Raw genomic sequence first — 11,354 nt, forward strand, 5'->3', positions numbered from 1 at the left:
GAGACAGAGACAGAGAGCCATAACGCTGCTCTGTCTCGTTGGAGAACCTTGACCACACAGTTAGTGATGGATAAATGGATAACCTATTACCCCTTATGGCTTGTTCTTCAGTCTGTCTGAGTTAGGGCCATTGCTCCTAACAACTCAGTCTCACAGACAACAACCCTCAACACTACAAAGTAGAATGTTTTAAAAACTCCCTTCCTGTGTGTATTAAATATCACTGGATTCCATTTTAGAGTAACCTTCCTGACCTTGTCTTTAGACTCCAGCTTAGCTCGGTGTTCCAGGTAGTGGGCGTGTATAAATTAGCCAGGAGATTACTTGTCATGCTTTAACACCAGCAATAATAAGTACTGATTCTGGACCTGTATTCTCCAGCAAATCACAAATCTCCATAACCTCTCTCTGCACACAAATGTCACTGGTATCTGCAAGTGCCAGAGAGGAGATGCTAATTTGAAAACTTTTATTGGCTGCAATTTATCTGGAGATGGTGAACAGAATCGCAAATCAAGCTGAGGGGTGTGTTTTAGTACTCCCCGTTAGTCCACAAAGTTATGGAAAGATGTGGCGAGGGTGTGCCAAGGATGGAGCCTCAGGTCAGTCACTCAGTCACACATTCTGTTTAGGACCTTTTACTTATTTCAGGCAATAACTCTTCGTGGGAGGAGAGAGAAGAGGAGGAAATAGGCAGCACGTATTAAAATTGTACTATGAATCTTGTGGCAAATGACAAGGACGCTATGTAGACCACAAGAGGATCCATGTTTTTATACAATGAAATTAGGATCAATTACAACAAAATAAGAGAAAGTTTCATGTACTCAAAATAAAAAGGCAAGCATAATAATTTGTAGGTCAAAAGGTTAGACTATGCCAAAAAACAATCACCCTTAAATCTGCATCATGAAAAGTCTACATTCTGAAACTTGCTTGATGTAGTCAAATGAAACTAGATGAAATAATTGTATCATTGTGACTGCCCACATTAGGAAATAAAAAGATACCCAATGAATGAGCAAATAATTCAGCTTAAGAACTGAAAAAAGTAATAGAATAGACACAGAGAGAGAGAGAAAAAAGAAAAAATGAAAATTAAATTAGTGCTTGCCCAAAGTAGAAAACAGTGAGATGAATGCCCAAGCCAAAGCAGATTCCTTGAACAAGACAAAACTCTCACAGTCCTTACCAAAGGAGCAAATGGAGGAAGAGATGCACAAATGAGTCACTTTTATTATGAAAGGGATGACGTAACCATAACTACAGCAGAATTCAGGGCTTAGTGGAGAATAATAAAGATGTGCATCACACCAAATCCTGAAAATACAATTGAAATGGAAAACCACAACTGTCTAGAGACTGCATGGAAAGCTCAGACAGCCAATCACAGCATAGCAATTGAACCAGTGATTGATAATGGACTGTTTCAAGGAGCATCAGGCCCAGATTTTAAAGTATATTTTATTTTAAAGTAATTATAGAATTCAGGGTCACAAAAATAGCACTGAACATGTAATCTTTACCAGCTACCTATACTACTGTTTTATATAACTGTTCTCCAATAATCAGAACCTGAATGTTACCATTGGAACCATAACTAGGAACACTACAAGCTTAAACATTTTATTTGCTTTTCTACTAATACCCTCTAGGGCAGTGGTTCTCAATCTTCCTAATGGTGTGATCCTTTAAGACAGTTCCTCATATTGTGGTGACCACCTGATGTGGGATGTCCTTCTGTATATGTGTTGCTTTATTGGTTAATGCATAAAGCTGCTTTGGCCTATAGCAGGGCAGAATAAAGTCAGGTGGCAAATCTGAACAGAGAGAGAGAGAGAGAGAGAGAGAGAGAGAGAGAGAGAGAGAGAGAGAGAGAGCAGAGTCAGGGAGATGCCATGTAGCTGCCAAAAGAAAAAGACATGCCGGAACCTTAGAAACCTTACCGATAGGCCACAACCTCATAAAAATATGCAGATTGATAGAAATGGGTTGTTTTAAGATGTGAGAGTGAGCTAGGAATATGCTAGACTCATTGGACGAACAGTGCTGTAATTAATATAGTTTCTGTGATTGTTTGGGTCTGGGTAGCTGGGAAACCAATGAGCAGCCTCCATCTACAAAATGGTGCTCCAGTGTGGGGCCACTGCATCCACATAAAACCTGAGATCTTAAGTTTTACCACGAGGTTCATAGTTTACTGGTAAGGTTCTGGGCTGTCTGTCTCCTTTGGCAGCTACATGGTGTCTTCCTGACTCTGCCTTCTTTTCTCCCCATCTCTGCTTGAAATTCCCACCTTGCTCTATTCTGCACTGCCATAGGCCCAACACAGATACTTTATTAACCATACAGAGGAAATCCTACATCACCTCCCCTTTTCTGTCTAAATAAAAAAGAACTATAGACTATGGCATTTAAATAACTTAGGGTTCTGTTGATGTTAGACACAAATTGTTCCTGGCAGCACCGATCTATTCCCAAGAGAATGTTGGGCACTGAAAACACTCTACTTGGAGCTTGTTTTCTTTTTGGCAAAACTTGCCTTTGGGCAAAGAGCTGCCCATCAAACTCTCTGAAGTAATTGGTACTGCCAGAAGCAGGCATGTCTCACTGACAAAAAAGGTCCAAGTTCTTAAAATATTTTAAATGCCATATTCAATACATCTTTGAAAAATTTGAAGAATACCTATCCATCTGCAATGTTTCTTTGTAATCTAGAAAACCTATCTAACATGACTACACGTTTAACTGTTATAAATGACTATCTATTAATCTGTATTTTTAACTATACATTACATTTTTAGATGAGCTGCACAAACACAATACCTTTAAAGAGAGCAGAAATCCATACCAAAAAAAATTGACCCTAACTTTGTATCAATAGACCAAAATCCATATCAATGTAAAGTATTCATCTTTATACCAGTCCATGCCTACATATTCCTATGACTTTCCAGAGTCCTGTGGGCAATGACTAAGGAGACAAAGCACACAGGAAGCAGTCCTGGAAGAAGAAAAAATAATGTATCTTACTATAAGTGACTTATTACTTACTAGTGCTGGTCTAATTAGCTCTGGCTTCTGAACCTCCTTTGGGCTGTAGGGTGTGACACAGATCACATCATGTTCCCATTCTCTGGGAAGAAGGGAACTTTGGCCTTAAAGTCATAAGACAAGATCATCTTGGTAAAGAAACAAACACTTGAGTGCTGAGAGTTAGTCATATTCTTTAATTCATAGTCGTTTGTCATTATTAGTGAACATATATTTTATATTTATATATATTTTACTTGTGACTAGCCACTCATGTTTTCCATGCTAATAGGCATGTATCTTTATAAATATGTGTTGGGTTGTGGTATGTGTGTAATTTTTGCTGCTTCTCTGTAGGTGTTAAATGACATTGTACAGCACCTGATGTCAAAGCCGAGGTTAGTGTCTGGGGTATTGAGTAGATCCCTCTTTCCATAGGACTTCAGGATAATGTGCTGATGAATAGAGCATGAGACTTTATTACATTTATATGGGTTTCTGTGCCCTTTGAAATGTGATTAGTTCTTTTAAGGATCATGGACCCTTATAATACTGAGCTCATAAATAATTAAATCCAATTAATACTCCAGATTGAACTAAACCTAATTCATTTCAAGTTCTGGGTCTCAGCAGAGGATGCCTCAGTTCACTACTTCTGAAATGATATCGTACCTTTTTCCAGCTTCCCTTCTGTTCATTTTGGTAGTAAAATACAGGGACAAAAGAGAGAGAAAGAATTGCGCATGCAGGATTTACACTAAAATACGCTACTTTATTACTTAGAGAGATTTAAGAAGAGTAGAATGACAAGACAAAGTATATGCTTCTAAAGTTTTTCTCTAAAAACAATTTCTGAAATGTGAAATAATGTTTGAAAGGCACTGGGATAGTATAAACCACACTGAGTATGTGTCTCTCTGAAGGCCGTTCCCTACTCTATCCCCTTCCACCTCTCAAGCCACCGTTTTCCTTGGTTCTGTATTTCTCATCGTCATGTCAGCCCCTGTGTTTCTTTCTGTTCATGTGTGCAGCCAAAATGACTGCATTGTTCTGGAAATGTGGGCTCTATATAAACAGCCACATACTTTCAGCCACTTTTAATTTGGAAACTTACAAGTATTTTCTTATCAATGTGCGTGACTCTGATTCATTCATTCCCCTGTACTTGTTTTCTCCTGTGACTGAGTATTTTGGCCAGGAGCAATAGTGCTGCTTCAGACAATGCTCCTTAACCTGCTGTGTGCATGGGAGGGACTTTTCCTTGAACGTGTGACTGTTAGTTGATAGGCAAGCCATTCAAATGAATAATCTCGACTTTCAGTTTGATCTTAAGAGAAAATATAGGCTTAGAAAAGAGCACAAGGGGCGGAAGAGATGGATCATTAGTTAAGAACTCTGGTTATTCTACCAAAAGACCCGGGCTTGATTCCCAGCACCCACAGGGTGGCTCACAACTGTCTGTAACTCCAGTCCCAGAGGATCCAATGTTTCTGTCCTCCACAGGCATTGCATGCACATGGTGCAGAGGCATATATTCAGGAAAACACCCATATACATAAAATAAAGATAAAGGTTAATTAAAAAATTAGAACAACAATCTATCCTAATTTTTCTCTAGTTATTGTATAAGAGCCCAGTAAAATTGTAGAGTGTTGGATGTTTCTAATAGGACAGTCTTGATAGTGATAAACTTTAAATTCCATTAAGGTCACTTATTTTGTATCTTACATATAATTTTTGAATCCAAAATAATTTCAATAATGTGATGGTACACAGCTTTAATCCCAGCACTCAGAGACAGACACAGACAAATCTCTGAGTTCAAGGCCAGCCTGGTCTACAGAATAAGTTCCAGGACAGCTAAGACTAAGTAGAGAGACCCTGTCTCAAAAAGAAAAGAATCTAAATTTGTTAATTCATTTTTGGTGGAATTTTAAAAAGAAGATATAAAGCAAAAGAAAGTAACTATAAATAGCAGCAAAACAGGAAGAAATGCTTTCCTTACTGGCCTCCACAGAGTACATAGGGAAAAAGAGTCAGAACTAGAAACTAAAGAGATGCTTCATCCAACATTTTCTGCAAAATATCTGGGAGTTGAGAGGTGTCCACCCTGCTCATCTCATTTCCAATCGACCGACTTGCAGACACATGGCCTTGCAACCATACTGTGGGTTGGGAGGAGAATGGTGCACAGCCTTTCTTGCACTACTACTTCTGGTTCCTTTTGTGACAGGGTTTCCCAATACAGCCCTGGATGTCTAGAATGTGTGGGTAGACAAACACACTGTGTAGACGGACTTGCTGTGTAGATCAGGCTGACCTCCAGTGCACAGAGATTGGCTTCCCTCTGCCTCCTGGGTGCTTAGATTACCACTACTTCCCACCCACTTCTAGTCCCACAACTGTCATGACACCCATTGGGTAGCCCGCATGCAGAGTTGCTCTTTGCCCTTTGTTCCACACTTTCAGAGACTCAACTGATGCTCAGAACAACCCATTTTGGAGGAATCATCATGATGTTCCTTGTGCAGGAAAAGAAATTAAGGCACAGAGGTCAGAGGAATGCCCATGGAATTTCAGTTAAAAAGTTACCAGCATCTTGGATAGAGGATCGTGCCTGGGATCTGTGTGCTCCCGGGTCTGCACGCTCTTAGGTCTGTGTGGTCCTGGATATGTGTGTTCTGGAGTTTCCTCAGGCCCTTGTTGCTCTGCCTCACTGGCTTTCTGATGACATTTATAAGCACTGGTTGACCTACACAAGAGAAAATGATTATTTCATTATTGTGAAGTAGCTATGAGGGAGTAGCTGAAGAGGTGGCTCAGTGGTTAAGAGAACTGGCTGTTCTAGAGAGCACAGAATCAGTTCCCAGAACCCACATGGAGGCTGACAATATTCTGTAACTCCAGTCCTAAAGAGTCCAATGTCTTATTCTGACCTCTGAGGGCACAACACACAGACATACAGGCAACACACCCATATAAATAAATACAAATAAACAAATCTTTAAAAAGTACCTACAATTGTTTTATTGTTTTTTTTTAAATATTTATTTATTTATTATGTATACAACATTCCTTCCATGCCTGCCTGCATACCAGAAGAGGGCACCAGATCTCATTATAGATGGTTGTTAGCCACCATGTGGTTGCTGGGAATTGAACTCAGGACCTTTGGAAGAGCAGTCAATGCTCTTAACCTCTGAGCCATCTCTCCAGCCCCCCAATTGTTTTATTGTTATATGCTGAGTTCTTCAAACACAGATGCTAACAATCTTCCTTTATTGCTTTTGTTTTTGAAAGATATAATTTAACATTTTTAATTATGTCTATGTGTGCCTATGTGTGAGTATGAACACATGTGCATGTGTGTTTGGGTGCCTGCAGAGACCAGAAGAGGGTGTCAGATCCCCTGAATCTCCCCATGTGGATGCTGAGAACTGAATTCAGGTCCTCTGCAAGAACAACAAGCATTCTTTTTCTTCTCTTATACACTACATCCCTATGGCAGCTTCCCCTCCCTTCTCTCCTCCCAGTCTCCTACCATCACCACTGTTAGGAGTCCCACAAAAACCCCAGGCTAAATAACCACAACATATATGCAGAGGACCTAGTAAAGATTCACGCAAAACTCCATGATTGCCACTTTATTCTCTATGAGCCCCTATGAGCCCTGCTTAGTTGATTCTGTGGGCCATGGTCTCCTGGTGTCCTCAATCCCTCTGTCTCCTACGCTCCTTCCTCCCCTTCTTCTGTGATGTTTCCCAAACTCTGCCTAATGTTTGACTGTGGTTCTCTGCATCTGCTCCCAACAGCTAGTGGAGGAAGCCTAGCTAATGAAAACTGGGCTAGGCACCAATCTATGAGTATACAAGAATATCATTTAGAGTCGTTTCATTGACTTTTAAAAAATACTTGTTTTATTATTATTAGTTGTCATTTTACAGTCGTGTTTGGTTCTGTCCTGGGTCTTTGGGCCCTCCAGATCCAGGTTCCTGGCCACCCAGGCAGTGTCTGGCATGGGCTCCTTTCATGGCAAGGGCCTCAAGTTAGATCAGTCATTGGTTGGCCACTCTTACAAGTTCAGTCACCATTGCCCCAGCACATCTTGCAGGTAGGACAGGCTGTAGGTAGAGCGTTTTGTGACTGGATTGTTGTCCCAGTCCCACCGCCGGGAGCCTAGCCTGTTCAGAAGATGGTGCAGCTTCATATCCCCCATTACTAGGAGTCCTAGCTAGGGTCTCCCTCATAGGTTCCAGGTGATTTCCACTGTACCAGTTTTTCACATCCCCCCAAACGTCCCTCCATTCCTCTCATCTCTCTCTGTACTCTCTCCTCCAACCCCTCCCTTCTCCACCTGGTCCCTCCTGTTCCCATTCCCAAGTGCCCTCAGTCCACTCAAAAAATCTATTCTATTTCCCCTTCCCAGGGAAATTCATGTGTCCCCCTACCCCTGAGCCCTCCTTGTTACTTAGCCCCTCTGGGTCTGTGGATTGCAGTGTGATTATTCTTTACTTAACAGTTGATATCCTCTTATAAGTGAGTTCATACTATGTTTGTCTTTCTGGGTCTGGGTAGCCTTGCTCATGATGATTTTTTTTTCCAGTTCCATCTATTTGCCTGCAAATTTCCTATTGACTCTATAAATATAGATTCATATTTAATCACCCTGCACAAAACTCAAGTCCAAGTGGATCAAAGACCTCAACGTAAACCCAGATACACTGAACCTGATAGAAGAAAAAGTGGGGAATAGCTTTGAACACATTGGCACAGGAGACAGCTTCCTAAACAGAACACTGATAGCTCAGGCACTTAGATCGACAATTAATAAATGGGACTTCATGAAACTGAGAAGCTTCTGTAAAGCAAAGGACACTGTCGATATGACAAAATGGCAACTTTCACTTGCTTGGTTAGAGTTACACCAAGATATTTTGCATTATTTGTGGCGACTGTGATTGGTGTTGTTTCCCAGATTTCTTTCTCAGTCTGTTTGCCATTTGTATTTAGGAGGGTTACTGATTTCCAAGTGTTATACTGAATAGATATGGAAAGAGTGGACAGCCTTGCCTTGCTACTGGTTTTAGTAGAATTGCTTTGAGTTTCTCTCCATTGAATTGATGTTGGCTATAGGCCTGCTGTACATTGCCTTTATTATGATTAGGTATTCCTTGTATCCCTGCTCTCTCCAAGACTTGCAGCAGGCATTCTTAACACTTAGCCATCTGGCCAGCTGCTGTTGTCTCATTGAGATGAGATCTTCTTACACACTCACAGCTGAGCTGTTTCTCACGCTATAGCCCATGGTGGTCTGAACTCAGAGCAATCCTCTTTCCTCAGTCTCCCACGTGTCTGGATTTATAAGTGTGTGTCATAACACCTAGCCACCCCTCCTTTTTCTTTTTTCTTACAGTTGGGTGAAAATATAGGTATCATTTTTTTAAAAAAAAATGCTTTAGTAAAATATAGTTCCCAAACTCTATAATTCACCCATTTAAGACATATGAACTCAGTGATTTTGATACTTTGTAGAATTTCATAACCATCACTGTAATCAATTTTGGAATGCCATCTGGGGGTGTAGCGCAATGGTAAAGCATGTGTTTAACATGCATAAGGCAGTGGGTTTCAACGGGAAGGAGTGGTGCACGCCTTTAATACCAGCACTCTAGAGTAGTTCAGGTACATCTCTGTGAGTCCACGGCCACCCTGGTCTACATAGTGAGTTTCAGGACAGCCAGAGTGACGTAGAAAACAGGCAAGCAAGCAAGCAAGCAAACAAATGACAATGGGTTCAATCACAGATCCTACCCACAAACAAAGCGACAAGAACAAAAACAAACAAAAAACTTGTCCAAAAAATGTTAGACTGTTTCTGTTATTCCCTGCAAACAGTCTCTTGACCAAACATCACCCTCTGACTTCTGGCTCTAAGTAACTTCACCTATGTTCTGTCTCTATAGACTTTTATGTTCTCAACATTTTGCATAGACAAGTCACACAGAATGTGGTATTTGTGACCAGTTTCATAAACTCAGCATGCTTTCAGAGCATGTGTGAAGACTCCATTCCACATAATATTCTCCTTATATGGATAGAATATTTTGCCAGCGTTCTTTTGTTGATGGACACTGGGGTGTTTTCTGCTTTGGGACTGAGAGTATAACCATTTGTGTATATATTTTGGGGTGGACATATGTTTTCATTCTCCCAGAAATGCATGCTGACTCATATCATAATTGTATGTCTAACTTGTTGAAGAACCACCAGACCGGTTTCCAAGGCAGTTGCGTTCTGGTGACATTTGTGCCAGTGATGTGTGCGGTTCTGACATCTCTCCATTCTTGTGACTCTAGCTGATGCCTGCCATTTGGTCCGAGGGGGACGAGTGCTGTCTCACTGCTCTGCTTTGCACCTCCCTGAGTATTTCATGGGATCGTCTGCCATTTGTATACCTTTGAGGAAACGTTTAAACACATTGGTTTTAAATGTTGGGTCAGCGTGGAGGTATACACCTTTTATTAAACACTGGAGGAAGGAAGATCTCTATGATTTCCAGGCCAGATTGGTCTACATAGGGAATTCCAGGCCAGTCAAGGCTATGTAAAGAGACCTTGTCTCAACAAAACAACAAAGCTCCAACAACCAATAAATACATAGATGAATAAGTAAAATTGAGCTTTTTATTGTTGAGCTTTGTGTGTGTGTGTGTGTGTGTGTGTGTGTGTGTATTCTGGATACAAGTCAATATCTGTCTTCTGGCTGACAAGTATTTTCACCCACTCTGTAGGTCAGCTCTTCATTTTTTTTTTTTTTTTTGGTTTCCTTTGAAGCATAAAAGGTTTCAATTGTGATGCAGTTCAGGTCATTGTGTTTTTGTCTTTGATTCTTATGCTTTTAGACTCATGTCTCAGAAAGGCCAAGCCTTATCTTCAACAACATGCTTTAAAGACATTAAAATCATATAAAAACAATTAGTATTTCAGTTTTTCATATCAGTTCTTCACGGACAACATCTAACCTAAAAATTTCCTCCCAGTTTTTATTTTAAATTGTCTGGCTTTTTCCAGCCTTCAGACACTTGGCAACATTAGAAAATAAGGCAAAGAAACATTGCCTAAAAACCCTCCAAAACAGAAAGAACTTCAGAGACGGCTCAGCAGTTGAGAGCAATGACTGCTCATTTAGAGAAGCCTGGTTTGGTGCCCAGCACCCAGTGGGAGGCCCATGACAAGCTGAATTTACCACTTCAGAGCGTCCGACTCCCTTTCCTGACCTCTGTGGGCACCAATACACACATGATGCACAGACATATATGCAGTTTTTTTTAAATTTGCACTGATTAGAAAAAAAAACAACTAAAAAATATAAAACAACAAAACTTCAAGCAAATACTCTAGCCCCCAAATAGATTATATTTCCATTTTAAAAGCAAAATAGTTACACTACAAAATATAGACAGTAGAGAAAAAGGACAAAGTTCCCGTGTTCATTACCCTAAATGTCATCATTATCTTTTCATGTATTTTCTTCTAGTACTTAAAAAAAAGTCTGTCTTTGAAGAATTGCAATAATAGATATGGCAAATTTTTTTTGTTGTCGTTGTCCTGACTGCTCTTTCAGAAGACCAGGCTTCAACTCCTAGCACCCACACAGTGGGTCACACTGTCTGTAACTCCAGTCCCAAGGGATATGACGCCCTCTTTTGGCCTCTTTGGACACTGCATGCATGTGCTGTACAGACACAGGCATCCAAGGCAAAACACCCACACACAAAATGAAAACATTTTTAAAAATTATATTGTTACAGTTTTTCCCACGGTAGGGCATCCTATGTTTTTCTCCAGTTTCTCCACTGTTATTTATACCAACTGCAGAATGTATCAAATGAATGTATTATAGCATACTTCTACTAAATAGTTGGATATTTTGCAGGGTCCTCGGCTTTCCTCTTTTTCTATTATGAATAAAGCATAGATGAATTTTTTCTTAATTGCAGTTGTTTTCTTGTTTGACAATATTTCTTTCCTTCAATTAAATTGCTACATTAAAATTACAAACTTATCTGTGCCTCCTAACCTACACTGCCAACTTACTTTTCAAAATGTCTGCATTGTTTTAATACGCTATTGCTGATGATTGCTGGCGATTTCTTATTCAGGGAAGATTAGGGATGTAGTCTGCCATGCCACAGAATATACAGTCCAGTTTCCCTTATTTGGAAAAACCGTAGAGGTCAGCACATCCCGCGTGCAATGGGTGAGCCTTGCACTGGGAAAGCTACCTTAATGATCATGATGTCTCTCCTGCCAGAAAAATAT

The 11,354-nt window shown here is 40.3% G+C and overlaps 1 non-coding gene across 1 annotated transcript; it reads right to left on the reverse strand.

Moving 5' to 3' along the window:
• Positions 1-11,194: 11,194 nt before the first annotated feature.
• Positions 11,195-11,354, reverse strand: LOC121462072. The gene has a single exon (XR_005976250.1). It is a non-coding gene; the product is annotated as a U1 spliceosomal RNA (small nuclear RNA).

The sequence above is a fragment of the Microtus oregoni genome, unplaced genomic scaffold, assembly GCF_018167655.1.
Source record: "Microtus oregoni isolate MIOR12 unplaced genomic scaffold, Mior012 000023F_ref0000262, whole genome shotgun sequence".
Taxonomy (NCBI): domain Eukaryota; kingdom Metazoa; phylum Chordata; class Mammalia; order Rodentia; family Cricetidae; genus Microtus; species Microtus oregoni.